This window comes from Arachis ipaensis, chromosome B6 (assembly GCF_059453495.1).
Source record: "Arachis ipaensis isolate K30076 ecotype BB chromosome B6, ASM5945349v1, whole genome shotgun sequence".
NCBI classification, from domain to species: domain Eukaryota; kingdom Viridiplantae; phylum Streptophyta; class Magnoliopsida; order Fabales; family Fabaceae; genus Arachis; species Arachis ipaensis.
The window spans coordinates 40,958,912-40,977,877 of record NC_142441.1 but is presented as its reverse complement, the minus strand read 5'-3'; the positions used below and the strand labels follow the sequence as shown (position 1 = coordinate 40,977,877).

Here is an 18,966-nt window from a genome sequence, read left to right as displayed (position 1 = left end):
AAGCACACTCTTTTTTGCTTTGGACCATGACTTTAACCGCTCAGTCTCAAGTTTTCACTTGACACCTTCACGCCACAAGCACATGGTTAGGGACAGCTTGGTTTAGCCGCTTAGGCCAGGATTTTATTCCTGTGGGCCCTCCTATCCACTGATGCTCAAAGCCTTGGATCCTTTTTATTTTACCCTTGCCTTTTGGTTTAAAGGGCTATTGGCTTTTTCTGCTTGCTTTTTCTTTTTCTCTTTTTTTTTTTTTTTTTTTTGCCATTTTTTTCGCAAGCTTTTCACTGCTTTTTCTTGCTTCAAGAATCAATTTTATGATTTTTCAGATTATCAAATAACATTTCTCCTTTTCCACCATTCTTTCAAGAGCCAACAATTTTAACATTCATGAGTCAACAAATTCTAAAAAATATGCACTGTTCAAGCATTCATTCAGAAAGACAAAAGTATTGCCACCACATCAAAATAATTAAACTGTTTTAAAATTCGAAATTCATGCACTTCTTTTTCTTTTTCAATTAAAAACATTTTTCATTTAAGAAAGGTAATGGATTCATTTTCATAGCTTTAAGGCATAGACACTTAGACACTACTGATCATGTAATAAAGACATAAACATAAATAAACATAAGCATAAAAATTCGAAAAACAGGAAAATAAAGAACAAGGAAATTAAAGAACGGGTCCACCTTAGTAATGGCGGCTTGTTCTTCCTCTTGAAGATCTTATGGAGTGCTTGAGCTCCTCAATGTCTCTTCCTTGCCTTTGTTGCTCCTCTCTCATGGTTCTTTGGTCTTCTCTAATTTCATGGAGGAGGATAGAATGCTCTTGGTGCTCCACCCTTAGTTGTCCCATATTGGAACTTAATTCTCCTAGGGAGGTGTTAATTTGCTCCCAATAGTTTTGTGGAGAAAAATGCATCCCTTGAGGTGTCTCAGGGATTTCATGGTGAGGAATTTCCTCATGTCCATGAGTGGGATCTCTTGTTTACTCCATCCTTTTCTTAGTGATGGGCTTGTCCTCATCAATAAAAATGTCTCCCTCTATGTCAATTCCAACTGAATTGCAGAGGTGACAAATGAGGTGAGGGAAGGCTAACCTTGCCAAAGTAGAAGACTTGTCCGCCACCTTGTAGAGTTCTTGGGATATAACTTCATGAACTTCATTTTCCTCCCTAATCATGATGATATGGATCATGATAGCCCGGTCTATAGTAACTTCAGAGTGGTTACTAGTGGGAATGATTGAGGGTTGGATGAACTCCAACCATCCTCTAGCCACGGGCTTGAGGTCATGCCTTCTTAGTTGAACCGGCTTCCCTCTTGAATCTCTCTTCCATTGAGCGCCCTCTTCACAAATGTCTATGAAGACTTGGTCCAACCTTTGATCAAAGTTGACCCTTCTAGTGTATGGGTGTGCATCTCCTTGCATCATGGGCAAGTTGAACGCCAACCTTACATTTTCCGGACTAAAATCTAAGTATTTCCCCCGAACCATTGTAAGCCAATTCTTTGGGTCCGGGTTCACACTTTGATCATGGTTCTTGGTGATCCATGCATTGGCATAGAACTATTGAACCATTAAGATCCCGACTTGTTGAATGGAGTTGGTGAGAACTTCCCAACCTCTTCTTCGGATCTCATGTCGGATCTCCGGATATTCGCCCTTTTTGAGCTTAAAAGGGACCTCGGGGATCACCTTCTTCTTGGCCATAACTTCATAGAAGTGGTCTTGATGCACCCTTGAGAGGAATCTCTCCATCTCCCATGACTCGGAGGTAGAAGATTTTGCCTTCCCTTTCCTCTTTCTAGAGGTTTCTCCGGCCTTTGGTGCCATAAATGGTTATGGAAAAACAAAAAAAGCTTTAGCTTTTACCACACCAAACTTAGAAGGTTTGCTCGTCCTCGAGCAAAAGAAGAAAGAAGAGAGTAGAAGAAGAAGAAATAGAGGAGATGGAGGGGGCTTAGTGTTTCAGCCAAGGGGGAGAAGTAGTGTTTATGTTGTGTGAAAATGAAGGAGTGAAGATGGGTTTATATAGGGGGGTAAGGTTCAGCCATTATGGGTGGGTTTGGGAGGGAAAGTGGTTTGAATTTGAATGTTGGGGTAGGTGGAGTTTTATGATGGATAGATGTGAGTGGTGAAGAGAATGGTGGGATTTGATAGGTGAGGGGTTTTGGGGAAGAGGTATTGAGGTGATTGGTAAATGGGTGAAGAAGAGAGAGAGAGGTGGGTTAGGTGGGGATCCTGTGGGGTCCACAGATCCTAAGGTGTCAAGGATTTTTCATCCCTGCACCAAGTGGCGTGCAAAACGCCCTTTTCTGCCAATCCTGGCGTTTAACGCCAGCTTCTTGCCCATTCCTGGCGTTAAACGCCAGTCTGGTGTCCATTTCTGGCGTTAAACGCCCAGAACGGTGCCAGACTGGGCGTTTAACGCCCATCTTGCTACCCTTACTGGCGTTAAGTAAGTTTCTCCTCCAGGGTGTTCTGTTTTTAATTCTGTTTTTCATTCTGTTTTTGCTTTTTCAATTATTTTTGTGACTTCACATGATCATCAACCTACAGAAAACATAAAATAACAACGGAAAATAGGAATTTAACATAGATAAGTAAAATTGGGTTGCCTCCCAACAAGCGCTTATTTAATGTCAATAGCTTGACAGTGGGCTCTCATGGAGCCTCACAGATGTTCAGAGCAATGTTGGAACCTCCCAACACCAAACTTAGAGTTTGAATGTGGGGGTTCAACACCAAACTTAAAGTTTGATTGTGGCCTCCCAACACCAAACTTAGAGTTTGACTGTGGGGGCTCTGTTTGACTCTGTATTGAGAGAAGCTCTTCATGCTTCCTCTCCATGGTTACAGAGGGATATCCTTGAGCTTTAAACACAAGGAAGTCTTCATTCACTTGAATGATCAATTCTCCTCTGTCAACATCAATCACAGCTTTTGCTGTGGCTAGGAAGGGTCTGCCAAGGATGATGAATTCATCCATACACTTCCCAGTCTCTAGGATTATAAAGTCAGCAGGGATGTAGTGGCCTTCAACCTTTACCAAGACATCCTCTACAAGTTCATGAGCCTGTTTCTTTGAATTGTCTGCCATCTCTAGTGAGATTCTAGCAGCTTGTATCTCAATGATCCCTATCTTCTCCATTACAGATAGAGGCATAAGGTTTATACTTGACCCCAGGTCACACAGAGCCTTCTCAAAGGTCATGGTGCCTATGGTACAAGGGATTTAGAATTTTCTAGGGTCTTGTCTCTTCAGAGGTAATTTCTGCCTAGTCAAGTCATCCAGTTCTTTGATGAGCAATGGAGGTTCATCCTCCCAAGTCTCATTACCAAACAACCTGGCATTTAGCTTCATGATTTCTCCAAGGTACTTAGCAACTTGATCTTCAGTAACATCTTCACCCTCTTCAGAGGAAGAATACTCATCAGAGCTCATGAATGGCAGAAGTAAATTCAATGGAATCTCTATGGTCTTTGTGTGAGCTTCAGATTCCCATGGTTCCTCATCAGAGAACTCCATGGAGGCCAGTGGACGTCCATTGAGGTCTTCCTCAGTGGAGATCACTGCCTCTTCCTCCTCTCCAGGTTCGGCCGTGTGGGTTGTGGTTATGGCCTTGCATTCTCTTTTTGGATTCTCTTCTGTATTGCTTGGGAGAGTACTAGGAGGGAGTTCAGTAATTTTCTTACTCAGCTGACCCACTTGTGCCTCCAAATTTCTAATGGAGGACCTTGTTTTAGTCATGAAACTTTGAGTGGTTTTGATTAGATCAGAGACAATGTTTGCTAAGTCAGAGTGGCTCTGCTTAGAATTCTCTATCTGTTGTTGAGAAGATGATGAAAAAGGCTTGCTATTGCTAAATCTGTTTCTTCCACCATTACTGTTGTTGAAACCTTGTTGAGGTCTCTGTTGATCCTTCCATGAGAGATTTGGATGATTTCTCCATGAAGGATTATAGGTGTTTCCATAGGGTTCTCCCATGTAATTCACCTCTTCCATTGCTGTGTTCTCAGGATCATAAGCTTCTTCTTCAGAGGAAGCTTCCTTAGTACTGCTTGTTGCTGCTTGCATTCCAGATAGACTCTGAAAAATCATATTGACTTGTTGGGTCAATATTTTATTCTGAGCCAATAGGACATTCAGAGTATCAATCTCAATAACTCCTTTCTTCTGAGTTGTGCCATTATTCACAGGATTCCTTTCAGAAGTGTACATGAATTGGTTATTTGCAACCATTTCAATGAGTTCCTGAGCTTCTGTAGGCGTCTTTTTCAGATGACGAGATTCTCCAGCAGAGCTATCCAATGACATCTTGGATAGTTCAGACAGACCATCATAGAAGATTCCTATGATGCTCCATTCTGAAAGCATGTCAGAAGGGCACTTTCTGATCAATTGCTTGTATCTTTTCCAAGCTTCATAGAGGGATTCACCTTCCTTCTGCCTGAAGGTTTGGACTTCCACTCTAAGCTTACTCAATTTTTAAGGTGGAAAGAACTTTGCCAAGAAGGCATTGACTAGCTTTTCCCAAGAGTTCAGGCTTTCTTTAGGTTGTGAGTCCAACCATGTCCTAGCTCTGTCTCTTACAGCAAAAGGGAAGAGCATAAGTCTGTAGACCTCAGGGTCAACCCCATGTCTTGACAGTATCACAGATTTGCAAGAATTCAGCTAAGAACTGATGAGGATCTTCCAATGGAAGTCCATGAAACTTGCAATTCTGTTGCATTAGAGAAACTAATTGAGGCTTAAGCTCAAAATTGTTTGCTCCAATGGCAGGGATTGAGATGCTTCTCCCATAGAAGTCAGGAGTAGGTGCAGTAAAGTCACCAAGCACCTTCCTTGCATTGTTGGCATTGTTGTTATTTTCGGCTACCATGGCTTCTTCTTGTTTGAAAATTTCTGTTAGGTCCTCTCTAGAGAGTTGTACTTTAGCTTCTCTTAGCTTTCTCTTCAAGGTCCTTTCAGGTTCAGGATCAGCCTCAACAAGAATGTCTTTGTCCTTACTCCTGCTCATATGAAAGAGAGAAGAAGAAAATATGAAATCCTCTATGTCACAGTATAGAGATTCCTTGAGGTGTCAGAGGAAAAAAAGAATAGAAGGAGGAGGTAGAGAAGAGAGAATTCGAACTTATCAATGGAGATAGAGTTCGAATTGCTCATTGAGGAGGGGTGTTAGTCCATAAATAGAAGGAGTTGAGAAGAGGGGAAGAATTTTCGAAATTAAAGTAAAAGATTTTGAAATAATTAAAAGAAATTTTGAAAATTTGGTAAAGGTTTTTCGAAAATTAAGATTAGGAAAGAAATTAAGTGATTTTTTGAAAAAGATTTTGAAATTAGAAATCAAAAAGATATGATTGAAACTTAATTTTGAAAAAGATGTGATTGAAAATATACGATTGAGAAGATATGATTGAAAATCAAATTAAAAAGAGAAAGTTTTAAAATTAAAGTTGATTACTTGACTAACAAGAAATTAAAAGATATGATTCTTAAAATTTAAAATTTGATCCTTTCTTAATAGGCAAGTAACAACTTGAAAATTTTGAAGTAAATCATTAATAGTAGCAAGGATTTTCTAAAATAATAAAAAATAGAAAGAAATTGATTTTGAAGAGATATGATTGAAAAGATATGATTTGAAAAAGATTTGATTTTGAAAAATTATGAAAATTTGAAAAATATTTGAATTAAAAACAAAATCTTCCCTCTAGTGTCCTTCTGGCGTTAAACCCCCAGAATGGTATCCATTCTGGCGTTTAACGCCCAAAATGCTACCCTTTTGGGCATTAAACGCCCAGCCAGGTACCCTGGTTGGCGTTTAAACGCCAGTTTTCCTTCTTCATTGGGCGTTTTGAACGCCCAGCTTTTTCTGTTTGATTCATCTGCTGAATGTTCTGAATCTTCAATTCTCTGTATTATTGACTTAAAAGACATAGTTTTGAAAATTTTTTTGAATTTTTCAATGATGAGAAATAATCAAAATACAACTTGTCTTAGGAAACTCAAATCAAACAAACAATGCATGCAGGACACCAAACTTAAAAATTTTCATATAAGAGACACTAACAAATTGAGAATGCATATGAGAAACAACAAAACACACAAAACAAGAGAATTTAAAGATCAGAGCAATGAAATCATCAAGAACAACTTGAAGATCAATGAAGAACAATATGCATATATTCAAAAATGCAAGAAGAAGATGATGCCAAGGCATCTTAGGCTAGTTTCACTAGCATTTTTCTGTTATTTTTAGTTGTTTTATGCATTTTCTTGAGCCTTAAGTAATCATTTGGGCTAAATAGTCATGCTTGTCTTAAATCATTCAAACATGAAGATTTTGATGCAAATTCCATGAGTTTTTAGTTATATTCCTTGAATGCTATGAATGAAAGATTTCTCATGAAATTTTGCAAGACTTTGATGCAGTTGTTTGGATGATTTCAGGGAAGAAGAGGCTAGGCAAGGAAGCAACAAAATCAATAAAGGAAGCTTGAATATCACATGTGGAGTTTAAGTTCCAGTTTAAGCTTAAACTGGAGCTTAAACGCCAAAACCATGAGAGCTAAGGAAATGCTGAAAGTGGCGTTTAACCTCCAGTTTAACCTTAAACTGGAAGTTAAACGCCAGAATTAGAAATGCACCAGGGAGCATTTCCACGTTTAAGCTCCAGTTTAACCTTAAACTGGAGCTTAAACGTGTTCGACTATTTTTTCTCCTCCAGGGTTGCTTTCTCATTTCCACGTTTAAGCTTCAGTTTAACCTTAAACTGAAGCTTAAACGTGCTCGAGCTTGTGCCTCCAGGGAGTGCCAGCGTTTAAGCTCCAGTTTAAGCTTAAACTGGAGCTTAAACGTGTTATATGGAACAGCTTGACCATGCCTTCTTCAAACATAAATAACTTGAGCTACAAAACTCCAAATGAGGTGATTCAAAATGCATTGGAAAGAAGACATCTAGAGCTTTCCAAGCATATATGGCATGCATGGTGGATACTAAAAGTTGAGGGAGAAAACAGCCCCGTAATGTGCATAGAAGAGCATAGTACCAACATGCAACCAGGCCAGCTGACCTCTTCACCTTCCATGGAGTATAACTCGAGTTGTAGAGATCCAATTGAGGTGTTTCCAGTTGAGTTAGAAAGCTGACATCCATAGCTTTCCAACGAGGTATAATAGTCTATATTTGGCATCAAATTGGCAAGGTTGACAAGAGAACAAAGTGACGACTCAAGAAAGGGGGGTGCAACGTTTGAGTGTAGTTTAATGGATCATTATCCTTTTTGGATCAATTATGTCACTCTACCCTTCAAGCAAGCAAGGCCCATCAACAACACCAAATCAAGGCCACAAGAATCATCTAGAATAGTTTATTTTCATTTGATTGTAATTTGCTTTGAATTTCATTTTCATTTTGTAATTTAGGGAGCCTATTTAAAGGCCTTAGTTTCTGCATTTGAGACACGGGGGATTGAGGGGGAATCCAGCCCCTGAGGAGGAGATTTATACACGGGAACTTTGGATCATTTTCTTTTGAGTTTTGTAATTGAATTCAGAGCTATGACTCACTAAACCCATTTCATTGGGTTAGGGAGCTCTATTGTAATTCAATGAATCAATAATAGTTTTATCTTCTTCTTCAATCTTTTCTCTTGAATTTTGTTAGAAAGCTTCTCGATCTAATTCCATTGGGTAGTTGTCTTGGGAAAGAAACTACCCATAATTGGAATCCTTCGGAACCTTGGGAAAGGAATGGAGGATTCATGCTAGAGAAGCTTTCTCACAGTGAATTGGATTGGGGTTTGGATGGATATTGTGACATGTAATCCTACCAAATTGTGGTTCATGAAACTGTGTGGTATAATCAGTGATCGAGCATCATCTCTTCTTATGAACATTTAAACCAAGGGATTGGGATCCAATCATATAAGATTGCCAAGCAAAATTCAATGAATGCATTGGTTGAGGAAGGGATAAAAGTTGTTTTGATTCGGAGATCTCAATATCTCCTAACACCCAATGAACTCCCCATTTCTGATTTACCACTTTCTCTTTACATTCTGCAATTAAATTCATGCAATCACCCCCATCCCTTTTAATTTCAGCAATTTAGCTTCTCGCTCTTTAATTCATGCAATTTTACATTCCGCAATTCTCATCTAAATCTTGATTCCGCTCAACTAGAACATACTTCTAATCCGAATTGCTCACTCAACCAATCCTTGTGGGATTCGACCTCACTCTATTGTGAGTTTTTACTTGACGATAACCGGTGCACTTGCCGGAAGGAATTTTGCCGATCGTGCAATTTCCTAAATCGTAGCATATCAAGTTTATGCGCATCAGAAGAAAGTCATGCAATTGACATCAAACTTAAAATTAGACACTAGACTCAAACAAGAAACATAAAATATTTTTGATTTTTATGATTTTATAAATTTTTTTCTGGTTTTTCGAAAATTGAGTGGAAAAGAAAATAAAGGGATTCAAAATTTTTAGTAAGAATTCTAGGAATCATTGCGATGTTAGTCTAAGACTCCGGTCCAGGAATTAGACATGGCTTACTAGCCAGCCAAGCTTTCAGTGAAAGCTCTGGTCCAAAATACTAGACATGGCCAATGGCCAGCCAAGCTTTAGCAAATCATTGCTCTCAACAGCAAAATTGATAGAAATCAACAAGCTCTTGTGATGATAAGTTGAAACCTCGGTCCAAAAGATTAGACATGGCTTCACAGCCAGCCAGATTTCAACAAATCATCATGAAACTCTAGAATTCATTCTTAAAAACTCTGAAAAATAAATAAAAAATTTTTTTTTTGAAAATAAAAAGTAAAAAGCATAAATATAAAATAAAATTACCTAATCTAAGCAACAAGATGAGCTGTCAGTTGTCCAAACTCGAACAATCCCCAGCAACGGCGCCAAAAACTTGGTGCACAAAATTGTGATCATCAACAATGGCGCCAAAGACTTAGAGCTCTCAAACGTGAATCACACTTTGTCACAATTCCGCACAACTAACCAGCAAGTGCACTGGGTCGTCCAAGTAATATCTTACGTGAGTAAGGGTCGATCCCACGGAGACTGTCGGCTTGAAGCAAGCTATGGTCATCTTATAAATCTCAATCAGGCGAATTCAAATGGTTATGGAGGATTGATAATTAAAAGATAAATAAAACATAAAGTAAAGATAGAGATACTTATGCAATTCATTGGTAGGAATTTCTGATAAGCGTATGAAGATGCTTTGTTCCTCTTGAACCTCTGCTTTCCTATTGCCTTCTTCCAATCATTCATACTCCTTTCCATGGCAAGCTTTATGTTGGGCATCACCGTTGTCAATGGCTACTTCCCGTCCTCTCAGTCAAAATGTTCTACGCACGCTGTCACCGCACGGCTAATCATCTGTCGGTTCTCGATCATGTTGGAATAGGATCCATTGATCCTTTTGCATCTGTCACACGCCCAACACTCGCGAGTTTGAAGCTCGTCACAGTCATCCCTTCTCAAATCCTACTCAGAATACCACAGACAAGGTTTAGACATTTCGGATCTCAGGAATGGCCGCCAATAATTCTAGCCTATACCACGAAGGTTCTAATCTTAGATTAGAAACCCAAGAGATACACATTCAAGCTTGTTTGCATGTAGAACGGAAGTGGTTGTCAGTCACGCGTTCATAGGTGAAAATGGTGATGAGTGTCACATAATCATCACATTCATCATGTTCTTGGGTGCGAATGAATATCTTGGAGAAGAAATAGACTTGAGTTCAATAGAAAAATAATAGTACTTGTATTAATTCATGAAGAACAGCAGAGCTCCACACCTTAATCTATGGTGTGTAGAAACTCCACCGTTGAAAATACAAAAGTGATAATGGTGTAAGTATGGCCGAATGGCCAGCCTCCAAGGTCTAGGGACTAAACGTCCAAAGATGAAAATACAATAGCAAAAGGTCCTATTTATAGAAAAATAGTAGCCTAGGGTTACAGAAATGAGTAATTAATGCAGAAATCTTCTTCCGGGCCCACTGGTGTGTGCTTGGGCTGAGCATTGAAGCTTCCATGTGTAGAGACTTTTCTTGGAGTTAAATGCCAGCTTTTGTGCCAGTTTGGGCTATCAAATCTCGTGCAAAGTATGGACTATTATATATTGCTGGAAATCCCAGGATGTCTAATTTCCAACGCAATTGAGAGCGCGCCAATTGGGCTTCTGTAGCTCCAGAAAATCCACTTCGAGTGCAGGGAGGTCAGAATCCAACAGCATCTGCAGTCCTTTTTCAGCCTCTGAATCAGATTTTTGCTCAGGTCCCTCAATTTCAGCCAGAAAATACCTGAAATCACAGAAAAACATACAAACTCATAGTAAAGTCCAGAAGAGTGATTTTTATTTAAAAACTAATAAAAACATAATAAAAACTAACTAAAATATACTAAAAACATACTAAAAACAATGCCAAAAAGTGTATAAATTATCCGCTCATCAAGCGTCACGTGCTGCATTAAACAGAAAATGCAAGGGGCAATTTCTGGGCTGCTTTGGACCCAGTTTTAGGCCCAAAAATATTGATTAGAGGCTACATAGTGAAGCTGGAAGGGGGAATCAATCATTCGCTTCTCATTCATTCACATTTTAGGTTTTAGATGTAGTTTTTTAGAGAGAGAGGCTCTCTCCTCTCTCTAGGTTTTAGCAATTTTAGGTTTAGCTTTTCTCAAATTCATATTTCTACCTTGCTTTTATTTAGTTTTCTTCTACTTTTATTTATTCTAGTACTTTAGTTTGTCTACTTCTATCATTGATTCCTTTATGTTGCCAATTTAGTTTATGAACTCTTATGTTTCCTTTGATCCATATTAATGCAATTTATGTTTTCATGTTTATGATTGCTTTCTTTACTTTGTTGCTATTGTTTCCTCTTGCAATTGTTGGTCTTAGATTTTGCTATGCCTTTTTAATTTTCTATGTTTTTATTTTATGCCTTCCAAGTGTTTGATAAATTTCTTGGTTGGACTTTAAATTAGATTTTTATGTTCTTAACTTGGATTGATCAATTAGAGACTCTTGAGTTATCAAAATTCTTTTGTTGATTGGTGATTGAGACTTGCTGGTTGGCTTAGGCTTCACTAAATCTGGTCTTTGATTAGGACTTGTGAACTTACGTTGATTTTGCTCACTTGACTTTCCTTCATTGTTAGAGGTTAACTAAGTGAAAGCAAAAGGCAATTACCATCACCATTGATGATGATAATGAGGATAGGAATTTCAATTCTCAATCCTTGCTAGGACTTTTCTTAGTTGTTATTTTATTTTCTTGTTATTTACATTACTTATCTCTTATCACAAAAACCCCAAAAATACTTTTCCATAACCAGTTATAAGTACACTTCCCTGAAATTCCTTGAGAGACGACCCGAGGTTTAAATACTTCGGTTAATTTTATTGGATTTGCTTAAGTGATAAACAATTTAAATATTGATTGAGGTTTAATTGTCGGTTTAGACTATACTTGTAACGCGATATTTTTTGTGAAAATATTTACCGACATTTTTTCTCTGTCACCTTGGCATAAGTGTACCGACCTTTGCACCAACAATAACACAGATTGAAAGTTTGGTAGAGGTGGTGATGGATGTTGGGGTGGCAGCAACATTGCAATTTGCGAAGGAAACAAGTCTGGAGCTGAGTTTGAGTACCCTTGAAAAGTACAAGACTCCGATAAAAGAAAAGGAAATAACAGAGGAGCTGAGGAAAAAATATTATCAGTGGATGACACATATCAAGATTGACAAAGAATGATTAAGCAATGAGTTTGATACCATATTCCTCTTAGACCACAAAGCTCATTTAGAGAGGACTAGATGCCACTTCTTGTCTCTAACACCCAGAGAACACATAAAAAATATGGTAAATTCTTATGCTATTACATTAACATTAATGATTTTCCTAAAAAGTTATATTCCCATATATCTAATAAATTTTGGTCCTATAGGTAGTCTCCACACTGTGTATGCTTCTCAACAACAAAAAATGTCACAAATTTGATGAAGAAATATACTGCATCTCAATAGATATTGTGGTAAGCTATCATTAAAGTTTATCATTAATTTTGATTCATTTTGATTATGTATGGTATTATACAAGAATTTTATTTCAGTTTATTTTGCAGAATTCTATGTTGGCAAAGCATAACCATGAGTACATTGATCAAAACACTAAGAAGGCCTTCCAGATTAAGAAATTTAAAGACTACCTACCTTTTCTTGACAAAAAAACTACCATTTCATCCATTTGTAAGTTGTGATTTATAAAACTTCTTAAATAATTCTATCATTTGGTATCATTTAGACTAAAATATTCTATCATTTTTCTAAACTTCAATTATTTGCACCAATTTTCCATGGAGGTCATTGGTAGCTGTGGATTGCTGATATTCAGAAGAAGGTCTTTCATGTGCTTGACCCCATCAAAAAAGAAGACATGTCTAGTGAAAGAATAGCTTTGAATAAATTTGTTGTAAGTTATTTACATAATACACATTTTTGTTGTAAGTTATCTATTATTTCTAGTCCTTCTGCTCTAATTAAATCATATCAATCACTTTTTGTGCCTGATTGAGCATTGGTTCGATCTTATATTTTGATCAGTGGTCAACAAACACTGTATCAATCTTCCTATTATTCTTTACTATAGTAGAGTTATTTAATATGTTTTACTATACTTTTCTATGTCTGTACTATTAATCATATTTTATTTTCATATTTCTTTATTAGTTGGGATTGCAGAATATATGCCATGAAATGGCTAGAAACAATTGATCCCAAAAAGATCAAAAAGCAAAAATACAAATGTAAAAACTGAAAACAGGTAAGTATCATAAAACATAGTTGATCCTCTACTTCTAAATTAATACATATTAATAAATTTCGGTTCATTTCTTGTTTAATTGAGGTTCATTTGAATTCAGAAATGAATTGGATGTGTTTTTGATGATGATTGAGTCTTTTTGACTTGTTCAAATCTGAACTAATTTCGCCTTCATTTGTGAATTAACTGAGGTTCACTTGATGCTGCTGTTAATTATTGACCAATTTTTTTATTCCTTAAGATATTTCGATTTATTTCTTAGTTTAATTGAGGTTCATTTGGTTTTGTTTGGTTTGACTATGCTGAACTTGTTCATGTATGCTTGTTTAGTTAGTTATAGCTCTGATTTTTGTCAACTGTATATATTCAATGTATTTTTGTTGATGATTGAGTCTTTTTAACTGCTTGTTTGATGAGAGAAAATCGATTCTACACAAACTAACCGACAAGTGTACCAGGTCGCATCAAGTAGTAAAACTCACAAAAGTGAGGTCGATCCCATAGGGATTGATGGATTAAGCAACTTTAGTATGGTGATGAATTTAGTTAAGCGAATGTTGATGAATTGAGCGAAATTTGATCAAACATAAAGTAAATTGCAGGAAAGCTAAAATACAGAATGTAAACTGACAGAAGAGTAAATTGTAGGAAGCTAAATGGCTGAAACTCAAAGTGCAAGAAATTAAAAGAGCTGAAACTTAAATTTCAAGAAAGGTAAATAACTGAATCTTAATGTGTAAGAAATTTAAATTGCAAAATCTAAATAGGCAGGAAACTTAAATTGCAACAATTGTAAAGGGGTTTGGGTGCTGGGAATCAAAACAGAATATAAACTACAGTTCTAAGGTGAAGAAAATTCAAATAAAGTGATTCATCAGGGATTGGAGATACTGTAATCCTTCATGAATCAAATTGGTCTCAACTCCTTTCTCAATCATTTGGTAGATCTATGGCGGATTGAAATTGATTGGATCTCAATTCCTTGGCAATCCAATCTCTCTAATCACAATCAATCTTGCCAATTCCTTGATCTAATTGTCATGAGAAGAGGTTAAGTGCATATCTCTCATCCATAAGCCACACTAACTCTCAGGATCTCAATTCCTCCCGAATAGTGTTGATCAAGAGAGTAGTAAAGGATAAAGCTTCAATTCTAATGCAAGTGATTCCCCTTCCAAGGCTCACACAAGTATTCACTGAATTAAACCCCCTTCCAGAGTGAGTAATTCAAAATCAAAACAGAAGATATCCAATAGCTACACAATTGAATTGAGAAGAAGAAGAATTTCATTGATTCATTAGAATTACAATAGAGCTCCTCACCCTAATAAAATTGGGGTTTAGTTCATCATTGCTCTAGTACCAAAAATAGAAAAGAAAATTTCAAAAGATGAAGAACATAAAAAAAACAGAAAGCAAATAAAATCCGATTTCAGAATTCTCCAGTATTCCTAAAAGGCATAACTAAAAGGAAAAAATAAAAAGAAGGTAAAAAGAAGAGAAAAGCTAAAAGGTAGAAGATCCTATTGAAATCAAATTTTTTCCTATTCATACACTTTCTAATTTAGTCATCCAGTACTTGGAGTGGGCTTTCTGGCCTTTGATGAAGTGGTTCAGGATTGGTACTTGGTTGCAGCTCCAGGGGAACGTAGCGCTCTGAAAGAGAGCGCAGCGTTCATTCACCAATGCATACATGTTTACTGCACGTGTGCGTCCTTGCTCGCTGAATGCTCATTACGCGTACGCGTGCTTCGCGCCCATGCGTCTCTTTTGCATTTTTGCACATCGACACATACGCGTCACATACGCGTATGCGTCATTACCATCTTCAGCCTCCATCATGCTTGCGTGCACCATTCACGCGTGCGCATACCTGATAATGTTTGTTAAATGAGCGCTCCGTTTGCGCCATAAACGCTCCCCACGCGTGCGCGTCTTCTGTGCGTGTGCGTGGGTGGCAAAATGTCAATTCCAAGCTTTCGCGCCACCCACGCGTTTGCATGCTTCATCCCAGATGCTCCATCGACGCGTGCGCGTCATATATGCGTGTGTGTCGGTTGCAAAACTTCAATTCCAAATTTAAATTTTGTCGCAGGTGCTCATTTAGGTAACGTAGCGCTCTCTTTGCAAACGAGTGCCAATTACATCCACGCATACGCGTCATGCACATGTACGCGTCGGTCTTCAAAAATCCTTGCCCAACGCGTAAGCGTCCTGTACGCGTGCGCGTCCCTAGAGAGCGTAGCGTTCTTTATTTGAGCGCAGCGTTACTCTGCACTTGCCCTCTTTCTCTTTATTTTTTTCACCTGAAATCAACCAAACATGCAATCAAAGTCTCACCAAAATCATAAAGTTTTGCATCAGTCATAATAATCACCTAATTTTTGTATAAATCTCATGATTTTGTATAAATTAATGATGTTTGATTGAATCAAGATGAACATGAAATTCCACTCCAATCACTTACTTATTGTGCAAGAAAGTGTATGAAACCTAATGAAACAAATGAAAATTGCTAGTAAAACTAGCATAAGATGACCTGTCATCACAACACCAAACTTAAATCTTGCTTGTCCCCAAGCAAGCACTAAAACATGAGAAAAAGGTATGAAGACAGAAAGCATATATGTCCTTATAAGCAGGTGATTGAATTTGGTTCATGGGATTTTATGCAGACAGAATGCAGCCCAATTATTATCAACTTCCAAATGTGAAATGTCTCTTTAAGTGTTAACTAGAGTTGCCCCTATAAGGCCTTATTCTTTATTGATCCTTGTTAGATTTTCTTTCTTCCCTTTGCTTCAGAAACTTATTTTTCAATTGTAGCTCAGTGTCAAGTGTTGCAGCAGCTTTTTAGCTCAATTTTACTCAACACCTCTTCACTACAGACACTTAGCTCACAATTCTTCTTAAGAACATTAATGCCCAGCACTTCTTTGGGTTACTAAATGTCTTGTAATTAGGTTGCTCTTGATAGTGGATTTTCGGTTGATAATCCCGAATTAGTTAATCCAAGTAACCAAGTTTTAAAATACTTTTCAGAACTTAATTATCCAAGCAAATCCTAATACAAAGACACCACAGGCATGTGTCCTAAGGTCCAAGCTATTGGTGTCTAGCTTTCTTATTTGTTTCTTTCATTTTTGTTGCCAATTCTTGCCTTTTCTTTCTTTCTCTTTTTTTTCTAAGGATATTTATTAATTGAGGGTCCATAGCAGTAACAGTAACTAAGTCTATACTTGAAAGAGATATTCTACCTTGAGGGTTTTATTATTGAGCTTACCAACTAATCAAACAATTACCACCACTGGTCCTTATTGTAATGTCTACCATATTGGACTTTTACTTTCTGTTTCAATCATATTTTCTTATTAAATCAAAAGCAAAGGGACAAGACACATCATTCAAGTAGATGAAAATGAAATAAGCACTTAGACCAGAATACTTAGTAGACACCAGAATCTGCACTAATTAGACTAATCAGCAGGGTATATAGAAACTTCCAATTTAGAACATTTCAAAGTAAAGGGGATTAAGTGACAATACAACCTCTTGGGAGTGTCTTCCAGCTTTTCTTTTGTCATCACCATCTATAACTTCTGTATTTCTTTTGGTGCTGATGTATGATTCTTTCAAGAGGTCGAATGCTTCCCTGCATAATCATTGGAAGTTGCTTGTTTCCCAAGCACTTAAGAAAACGGTTAGCATGTATGAACTGTTGTAGGTTTTTTAACTTACTTTGGTGTGAAAACACCAAACTTAGTCCCTTGCTACTGTCCATAGTAAGATTAATCATATGCATGAAACCTTGTGACTTTATTAAGTAAACCAGTAAAGAAATTCAAACAACTGTCAAGAGATTTCCCTGATTGCTTTGAAATTTATGACTCCTGATGTTCTTCAAAGGGTTATAGTGTCTTTCCATCTAATCTTGGTGGGACACCAAACTTAAAATCAGACATTCACCCTTTTTATACTCCTTTTGGTGCGCAACACCAAACTTAATTCCTTGCAATACAGGGGAACTCTTGAATTTTTTATTGAAATAGCTATGAAAAGAAAACTACCTCCAGTTGGGTTGCCTCCCAACAAGCGCTTGTTTATCGTCATTAGCTTAACATCCTTCATCCTTGTTCATCCTAGCTCATGAATGCTTTCCTCTTTGTTCCAGGGTCCTCCCAGGTAATGCTTGGCTCTGTGACCATTTGCTATGAATGTGTCCTTTGTAGCTTCATTCAGAAGTTCAAGACTCCCATAAGGGAGAACCTTTGTCACCAAGTAAGGGGCCAGTCCATTTAGACTTGAGTTTTCCAGGAAAGACCTTGAGCCTGGACTTATATAAGAGCACTTGTTGTCCTGGTTTGAACTCCCTTTTCAAGATTTTTTTGTCATGCCACTTTTTAGCTCTCTCCTTGTATATCTTTGCATTCTCATAAGCTTCCAATCTAAATTCATCTAGCTCATTGAGTTGCAATAGCCTTCTCTCTCCTGCTGCCTGAGAGTCAAGATTGAGGAGCTTAGTTGCCTAGTAAGCTTTATATTCTAGCTCCACAGGAAGGTGACAGGATTTTCCATAGATTAGCTGAAATGGTGATTTTCCAATTGGGGTTTTGAAAGCGGTTCTATATGCCCACAGGGCATCATCCAATTTTCTTGCCCAGTCTTTTCTAGTGATTCCAACTGTCTTCTCCAAGATTCTTTTTAGCTCCCTATTTGCCAATTCAGCCTGCCCATTAGTTTGAGGGTGGTATGGTGTGGCCACTTTGTGAATAACTCCATATTTGTGGAGTAGTTTTTCCATTTGTTTGTTGCAAAAGTGGCTGCCAGCATCACTAATAAAGCCTTTGGGCACCCCATATCTGGTAAAGATATGTCTCTTGAGAAACTGAAGGACAATTGGTGCATCACAGGTAGTTGTGGCTATAGCCTCCATCCATTTGGAGACATACTCCACTGCTACCAGAATGTATTTGAAGGAATAGGATAGAGGAAAGGGCCCCATGAAGTCCATACCCCAGAGATCAAATAGTTCCACTTATAAAATGAAGTTCTGAGGCATTTCATTCCTCTTTGTTAACCCTCCAGCTCTTTGACATTTATTGCATTGGTGCACAAACTCTCTGGCATCCTTGAATATAGTTGGCCAATAAAATCCACTTTGAAGCACTTTAGCTGCTGTTCTTTCTGGTCCAAAATGTCCACCATAAGCTGAACCATGACAGTGCCATAATATGTCTCTCATCTCATTTTTAGGGATACACATTCTAATCATCCCATCTGGACACCTCTTGAACAAGAATGGCTCGTCCCACAAGAATTTCTTGGCTTCATTACACAGCTTCTTCACTTGTTGCTTGGTGAACTCTTGAGGAATCTTTCTTCCCACCTTGTAGTTTGCAATATCAGCAAACCAAGGTGCTTGCTGGACTTGGAGAAGATGTTCATCTGGAAATTTCTCATTCACTGGTTGTGGTGTATCTGGGTTGGCCTCTTGTGGTAATCTTGACAAATGGTCTGCCATTTGGTTCTCGCTTCCTTTCCTATTCACTTCAATGTTAAATTCTTGTAGCAGCAGCACCCACCTAATAAGCCTTGGCTTGGAATCCTGTTTAGACATGAGATACTTGAGAGCAGCATGATCAATATACACTACAACTTTTAAACCAATCAAGTATTGTCTAAATTTGTCAAATGCATACACAATAGCCAATAGCTCTTTCTCTGTGGTGGTATAATTCTTTTGTACCTCATTTAACACTTTGCTTGCATAGTATATAACATGATGCAGCTTGTCTTTCTTTTACCCCAATACAGCACCAATTGCAACATCACTTGCATCACACATAAGTTCAAAAGGAAGTCTCCATTCTGGGGGTGTGATGATTGGTGCTGTAGTGAGTTTCATTTTCAAGGTTTCAAAGGCATGCTTGCAATTATCATCAAAGATAAAAGGATTGTCAACCACTAACAAGTTGCGTAGTGGTTTAGCTATTTTTGAAAAGTCTTTGATGAATCTCCTGTAAAAACCAGCATGCCCAAGAAAACTTCTCACTGCTTTTACATTGATTGGTATAGGAAGCTTCTCTATGATC

At 37.7% G+C, this 18,966-nt stretch overlaps 1 pseudogene; it reads right to left on the bottom strand.

The window, feature by feature from the left end:
• LOC148555267 (uncharacterized) overlaps positions 1–18,395 on the bottom strand; it is a 39,181-nt pseudogene extending 20,786 nt beyond the window's left edge.
• Between the last annotated feature and the right edge of the window lie 571 nt (positions 18,396–18,966).